At 38.9% G+C, this 8189-nt stretch overlaps 1 long non-coding RNA gene across 1 annotated transcript in view; it reads right to left on the reverse strand.

Annotated features, from left to right (window-relative positions):
- The window catches only part of LOC104873147, a 241450-nt gene extending 235005 nt beyond the window's left edge, over nt 1-6445 (reverse strand). Inside the window, exon 1 of the long non-coding RNA XR_004516367.1 lies at nt 6347-6445. This is a non-coding gene — a long non-coding RNA (uncharacterized LOC104873147). The remainder of the gene's footprint in view (nt 1-6346) is intronic.
- Nucleotides 6446-8189: the final 1744 nt, after the last annotated feature.

Genomic DNA, 8189 nt, shown 5'->3' on the forward strand with positions numbered 1-8189 from the left:
AAAAAAAAAAAAAAAAAAAAAGAAAAGAAGATGGCAAAGAACTCTGCACCCCTATACTCCTATACAAACAAGAAAGATACTGGCAAAACTGAAAAACAACACTATTAAAACTCTGAAAATTAACTAAAAGTTTGTAACAATTAGAGGAGTGTTTGTTCAAGGGAATGGTTGAGTGTTGCAGGAACAGCAAGCTTTGTGACATTTTAACTTGCACTAATCCCATCCTAAGCTCTGCAGCACCACGGAGGCCTGGAAAACCAACTTTCAACTATAGTAGCTGTCAAAAATAGCAGCATAGCAGCTACTGTAGAAACCACAGCAGACCTGGAGATCCTTCCAAAGGTCACCCCCAGAAACTGTCATTTTTTACTATCTCGCAGCTACTTCATGGAAATGTTCTTTTCCTGAGGGGGTGTTATTTATGTGATGTGACTCAGTGCTCACTTTGTTTTAAGAGGCCCCACACAAGGATTTACTTACAATCATCAGTGACTGGGCTGAGCATTTAGCTCAGCGGTTGGGTGGCCTGCCTCGCAAGCGCAAGGACCCGAGTTTGATCCCCGGTACCAAAAACAAAACAAAACAAAACAAAAAAAATCATCAGGGACTGAGTTTAATATTGCAAATGCCTTAGGTGCTCTTATCAGTGTGGCTTATAAGGCTATGAGTTTTTAAAAAGGTTAAAACTAAAACTGATCAAGAAGCTGTTCATGGGTGAATTTGAAATACTTCTGGTAATCCAGATGATCGTGTACAAGCATAGGCAATGTTAGCATGGTAAGAAATGACCTGGAACAGGTCTCTAGCTGATTTTTAGATCCTCTATAAAAACAAAATGAATTTTAAGTCTGAAGTGTAAACAGCCTGTTGGACTACAGGAAGTATATGCAACAGGTAGCTAGAATCAACTTGCTTTGAGACACTTAAGGAAATCACTGGAGTCCTGTGCAGCAGGTTTCAGTCTCCTCCTCAGTGTATGATACAGGGTTGAAGAAAGACTCAGAGAGAATTAAAGAAACAGAGAAATGGGGAGCCAGGATGGTCAGTGCTGAGTAACCAGCAAAGGCCCTGATGAGTCCAAGCCACTGATTTTCAAAGAATACATGACTCTAAAGAATAAGTCCAGGAAAGCCACTAAACGAATAAGCAATAACTGTAATAAACCCTGGAAAGTGATACAGTCTGATTCTAGGAGATAACACAGTATTTAAAATGGTATTTTCAATTCTAGGCAAAGAGGCAAGCAAAAACAAAAACAAAGAAAGAAAGAAAAAAATAAGAAAATATAGCCTATATAAGGAAACTTTACAGAGCAGTCGATGAAAACTATAGTACGGGAAGCCAGATTTACTGGACAAAGACTTTAGATCAGCTACTTAAAATATGTTCAAAGAGCAAAATAAAATCACAGAAAATGATCTAAAGGAAGGTGTAAGAAGAATATGTCACAAAATAAAGAACATCAAAAGGTTATTATAAAAGGAAATTCTGGACTTGAAATGAAATGAAATGAAATATTCACTAAAGAGTTTTATTCCAAAGTGTTAGAAAAAAGAATCAATTATTTTGTATTGAAAACATTTTAAGTAATTAACAGTATATATTAATGTTATTAACATTGTTCAGCCAAGGTTCAGGACATAAGAACTATCTGGAAAACTCACTTGTACTCCTATATAATAACAATGAGTCATCTGAAAAGGGAATTCAGAAATCAGTTCCATCTACAAAGGCATCCAAATACAGTACTGATGAATAAATATAAGAAAAACTGTGTGAGACTTTTATATTAAAACCATGAAACACCATTAAATGGAATTTAAAAAGAGCTCAGTAAATTAAAGGACATTTCATATTCACAGATTAAAAGAAGACTGATCAAAGGATTCAAGGCAATCCTTGCCCAAAAATTCCAGCTGCTATTGTAGGGGGAGAAGAAATTGACAATCTGACTAAAATTCACTTAGAAATGAGGCCCCCAGAAGCTATAACAATCCTGAAAAAGGACACATACTTCCAAAGCCTAACCTTGCTAAAAAACACAAGTAATCAAGATGTGGTACTGGCTTCAGCATTGATACGAAGATCAAGAGAATGGAATCCTGGAATCAGAAATTTGTGTTACGACCAACTTATGCATTTTTTTTTCTCAGTATTTGGGATTGAACTCAGGTCCCTGTCCTTGCCAGGCAGTCACACCACCACTGAGCTACATTCCCAACCAGCTGATTTTTAACGAGAGCCTAAATATCTCATTAGTTAAAACAAAACAAAACAAAAAACCCAAAAGTATCTGTTCAGTGAATGACTCAGGCATGACTGGATAAGTCACAGGGAGATGAATGAAGTTTTACTTCTTCTTCATCCATTTCCAAAAAATTAACTCAAAGCAAATCATACTCTGAAATAAAGCACTGAAATTATTAAACCACTGGGTGAAAATGTAAGGTAAATCTTCACAGATTAGCTTGTGTGAGCAAAAAAGGAAAAGACAAAACAAGGTTTCACCAAAATTTAACAACAACAAAAAGAAACCAAAAAAAGATCCATTTTTTTTCTTTGAAGGATACCATGAAAAAAGGGAAAAGTCAACAGACAGAATGAAGAAACGTATTTTCATATTATGTATCTAATTAGGGACTTTTATATCAAACATCTGATACTGGCAAGAAAAGGGGGGGATGAAAGAAATGGGATGCGTTATGTATGTACTCCAATTCTCTGCAATGACATACAATCATTATGTACTATATACACACACTGGTAAAATTTAAAAAAATTAAAAGTCACAGTCCTGCTTAAACACATGAAGAACATTTAAAAGTCAAGAAACACAAAGGTATCTCAGCTCACAAAGAAACTAAGTATTTGAACTGTTGTTTCTCCAAGAAAGCTACCGAGAGGCTCGAAAGCACAAGGAAAGGTGCGGAATGTCTTCAATTACTAGGGAAATGCAAATCACAACCATAATAAACTATCACTTCACAACTGCTAAGAAAGCCGCTATAATAAAAGTAACAGTGCAAAAACAAGCATTCCCGAGGATCTGAAGAAACTGGAGGGTCCCTACATCGCGGCTGGACATCTAAAATTGTGCAGTCACTTTGTAAAACAGTTTGCCCTGCCTCGAGAAATGAAACATGAAGTTGCCTCACTTGGACTGCGCAGAAGTTTCACTCCTGAGTACAAGTGAGAAATGACCTTACTGTCCACACGTACAGAACAGACTTTAGAGGCAGAAGAGTAGGAAAAGCCAGACTTTTGTTTCCTGTTCTTGCAAGAACAGGGTGGCAGCCCAGCAAACAGACTGGCACACTCAGAGTGGGCACAGAGTGCGATGTGAACCCTAACCCGTCCTCCCTTCCCCTTTCCTCACTGTCCACACCCCAGGATTACAGTCTGTTGGTCTGGTGTCTACCGCTCGGTTCCGATCTGTCAATATTTCATAGGTCTTAAAGGCCAAGGACGCAACTATAGGGGGTTACTTGTGAACTGCCAGTACTTTTCCATTCAGTTAGCACAGTGAACTCCATACCCAATGGCCTCTTCACCCTTCCTGTCTTTGTTCAGAGACCTTCTCACATAGGTGACCCCTCACATCAGCAGGCTGAAGACATCACCCCAGAAATAGAGCACTTATTTTGTTTCTCACACACCCAAGAAAACTGAAAAGGTATCGACACAAAAACCTGTACACATGTCTGTAACAGCAGCAGACGTAACAGCCAAGAAATACAAACAATTCAAATGTCCGCCAGTTGATTAACGTATACACAGTGTGGTGCCACAGAATCAAACGCTACTCTTCTGTGTGAAAGAATGATACACACAGGTACCCAAAATGGATCAATGTTGGCAATATTACAAAGAGTCCAGATGCAAACACCGCATAGTTTGTGTTTCCGTTGAGATGACATCTCCAAACTAAAGCAAATCATAAGTAAATTGGTTTCTAGGGGGAGGAGTCGAGGAGGGGGGATGGAGAGTTACCACTGATGGATACGAACACTTTCCAGAGGTGTTAAAATGGAACAGAAAGAGATGGTGGTGATGGGTGTAGCATAGAATGGTATACTGTAAAAAGGGGAAGTCTACAGCACACAGATTATATCTTCATTAAGCTGTTATTTAAAAACCAGTAAGAAGACTTTTTCAAGAACATACAGCTAGAAGGGAAGGTTAACCATGGATTTAAAATAAGTCGATGTGACTGTACATACTGTGATTTATTATTGCCATAGAGCTTCCTAGATTTCACAGCGCCTAGGAGACTGGAGGCAGGCAAAGGAATTCAGCGTGGATGTGTGTCCAGCTCCTCTCGGTCGCCTTGCCCTTCTGCAGAGAGTGATACTTAGTGTAGAACAGGAGACCGGGAGAGGATGAAAGATGTTCAGAGAGCCCAAGCCAGGCCTGGAAAGCAGACACTGAAGAGAGGAAATGGCTTATTCAGAGGTGCACCTTCCCTTTCAGAAGTTAAGAAACCTTGGAACAAAGGCCACAGACAACTAGGTTATAAAATACAAGAGCTGAGAAAATCCGGAAAGAGCAATGCAAGGCTCTTTATTTAACTACTGAAGGTCAAGCCGGGCCTTCACACTGCCTGATGACAGAAGAGGAGAAAAAGGTGGATGGAGGCTGAGAGCAGCGACCAGGGGCAAAATACCTGGGGCTTTCTGGGTTGCTTTCTTAAATTACAGCTTTTTCCTTGAAAAAGCAAGCACATTAGCTATTGTTGATTTTTTAAAGGCTAGGTGAGGAGTTTGACAGCTCAGGGTAGAAGGAATAAAAGGGGTACAGAACTAGTAATTACTGCTGTCTGGAGACAAAGGTGCGTGTGTGAGCTCCCACTCTTGTGTGTTCCTCATTCTTTAGTTTTCATCTCATAATTTTCTTTCTTTCTTCCTGCCAACAGAGGCAGCTTCTCCTGTGACATTGGCAAAGGGAAGTTGCAAAACAGAAGAGACATCAAAGTTCGCTGTGGGATGGAAATCTACCAACTGCATAAATTTAGCTTCCAAGATAATAACTAAATTATTTCTTCCAAAAGAAATAGATATTCATATTTTGGGGACACAGAATTTAGTTTTCCTCCCTCGAGCCCATTTCTCTCCTTTGCTGTCTATATTCTCCCATAGAACCGACTGGTGCTTCTGCGTTTTTTGTTTTTTTTTTAAATAATAGATTTAGTTCTGTGGGTTATGTCTAGACTTTGGTTGTGGACCACTGAAAAAAAGATGAGAGAAGGTCAGACAAATACACACTATTAAAATTTTAAATGCAATTTTCTCATAGGAGAGGGCTGCACTCTAAAGCTGCTTCCTACACAAACTTTACATACAATTATCACACTCATCATGTGCAAGGGAAAGTATTATAGATGGAAGAGCTGGGTAGAAATACTATAGGTAGTCAGATAGTCCTCAAGAGGGCCAGGACAAAGGTGAAACACACCACAGCTGCACGTCGGCTGAAAACCAGGCTTCAAGATGGAGACAGGATGACCAGACCCACATACTTCCTCAAAGAACTGGGCTCAGTGAACCACCCTGGGGGTGACCAGAGACCTCTGGACCCACCGCCTCCTAGGAGAAGCCTTGCTACGTGACTTGCATCCCACTGGGACCACCCTTACCTAAGTGACGGTACTTGTAACCTTATTGGATGTGCACGGCTGTGGACCCCAATGTACCCACATGGGTTTTACTCTAGAAAACTTCTCTATAAATTGGGGTCCCCAGGCTCCCCACTTGGGACCCCTCCTGCCCCTCAGGAGCTTACCTATCAATAAATATCTTCCTACTTTTAACCTCTGTCATTCCTACAACTTGTTCTTTGATGTCTAGAGAACAAGAACTCAGTGTATCATACAGTTAACAGGTTAGGACATATATTTCATATTTTCCCACAACAAAAGCATAGAAGGAGACAATGTAGAACTTATCACCTCTTAATTCTTGTAAGTGGAAGATGGAATTATATTTCTATCATTTATGAGTTGTGTGACCCTGAAGCTGGGTTTTCTCTAGTGGGAAAAACAGAAATTCACTAACTTTTTAGGACTTTGTGAAAATTAGACATACAGTACTATATACAAAAGCCTACACAGATTCAAGACCATGGAGGAATTCAATCTAGGAATAAACAACAGCTGTAAAATTAAGTAATGTTTATACCTGTTTAAAGAAGTAAAAAAAATGTTGTCTATGAAAATGTTCACAATGTAAAAGACAAGCTACGTTAGAGTGGCTATAATGGAGTCGGGGGGACTGTAAGCGGCCAGCATCCTCTCCTGCTGCCTCTAGATCCCCATCCGAGGAGAGCGCTGAAGAGAATGAATACTACTCACCCTCACCTGGTCTCTCCTTCTCCAACCCACAAAGCGACTGTCCCAGGGTACACAGCCTGTTCATTCGCAAAGCCTGTAACAAAAACCAGCTTCCAAGAGTCCTAGCCCAGACTTCCACTTCAGAAGACTTCCTTAAGCCACTTCTCGTGTGTTTCATAATAATTAGTGATCCCCAAGTGACAACGTAGAAGAGAAATGATATTGTTAGAAAAGGAGACTAGGAAGGTAGAAACATATAACAAGACATCATGAGGATGGCAACAGAAACAAAAACACAAAAGTAATTAAACCGTATTGCCAATGAGGAAATGTAGTTTAAAGACAAAACAGAACTACTTCATTCTGCAGAGTACAAGAACATACATTTCTTATGGTAAATGCAGTTGAAAAGCTGTGTTATAAATTCCGTGTAAGAAATGTGGGGATTCCAAAAAGGTTTTACCCAGGTCATTTGTCCAAAATGGGTTAAAAAAAAAAGACTTGGATATTCAGAGGATAAGTTAAAGCAATTTGGAAAATTTACTTTTTATCAAAATCTATATACCTCAGTAGTGTTCAGTAGGGAGTTTTTTCTATTTATGTGAATATATTTATGAATAATTTTCTATCAACCCAACTGTTTCAGAAAATGATACATGATCAGCAGAGCATATGTACACAGTAAGAGATTTGCTATTGATAAAAGACAGATTAATAAAGCACAGAGAATAAAATCTTTTATTCTTTCTAATAATTTTGGGGTTTTCTGTATCTATAATCGCTCTTGATATCAAACAACTTCTCTTTACCCTAGTAGCTAACCAAATAATAATCACTTCCTCCACAGCACTGGCTCCAGTGCCTTCCAGCTCACAGTTACCTCTCTTTATTAATGCTTCTCATGTAGTATTAAAGCATCTTGCAGCATTCCTCACCTCACCTTTCTTGCACTGTACTCCAATGGTAGATTGATTATTAATATCCCGAGGTGTGTATCTGTCTATCCAGTTAAATTAAAAATCATTCCAATACAGATTTAGTTTCATTATACAAAGGAGAAAACAATACTCAGTAAAACGATGAACTCAATATGCCGATACATGTAAGAACGTAAGGAACATAAAGTGGGAAGGGTAGGGGAAAGGAAATAGGGAAAAGAAAAAATATGAGAAAAGGAAAAAATGGAAACAAAGTCTTTGTAAATAGGGGAGGGTGGAGGAGGGGAAGGGAGGGCAGGGACAAGGGGAAAAAATGAGAACCAAGATCTGTCATGTAAAGGTACAAGATCCCAATGATGAAAGTAACTGTACTGTATACTTAAAAAATATCAATAAAAGCCGGGCGTGGTGGTACATGCCTTTAATCCCAGCACTCAGGAGGCTGAGGCAGGAGGCTTGCTGTGAATTCAAGACCAGCTTGGGCTACATAGTGAGTTCCAGGTCAGTCTCAACTACATAGTGAGACCCTGTCTCAAAAAAAAACCTCTAAAATAAATAAATAATAAAATAAAAAAATAAAAAGTACCAATAAACTCCACAAAAAAGAAAAAAAAAAGAATGGACAATAATTCAGAATAAATATTAATTTTTTTCATTACACACAAAAAAAGTTTAAGAGCAGCATTAAAACACGAAGTGAAATGAAACCTCGGGTAATGAATGCTTCAAAAATATTTGCATATGGATTGAGATAACATTATGCTTTTGAGTCATGAGATGCGGACTTGTTTTATGAAGCCTCTGCATTGAGAAAGAAACAAAAGAACAGGAACTGAGAATGAGCAATGGAGTCTTGACCACATCAGGGTCTGACTGAATTTAGAGCAGATCACATCACATCCGTTAAGCGAGAAGGCTGTATTAGG

The sequence above is a fragment of the Fukomys damarensis genome, unplaced genomic scaffold, assembly GCF_012274545.1.
Source record: "Fukomys damarensis isolate Sample0158 unplaced genomic scaffold, DMR_v1.0_HiC HiC_scaffold_9, whole genome shotgun sequence".
In the NCBI taxonomy this organism is placed as follows: Eukaryota; Metazoa; Chordata; class Mammalia; order Rodentia; family Bathyergidae; genus Fukomys; species Fukomys damarensis.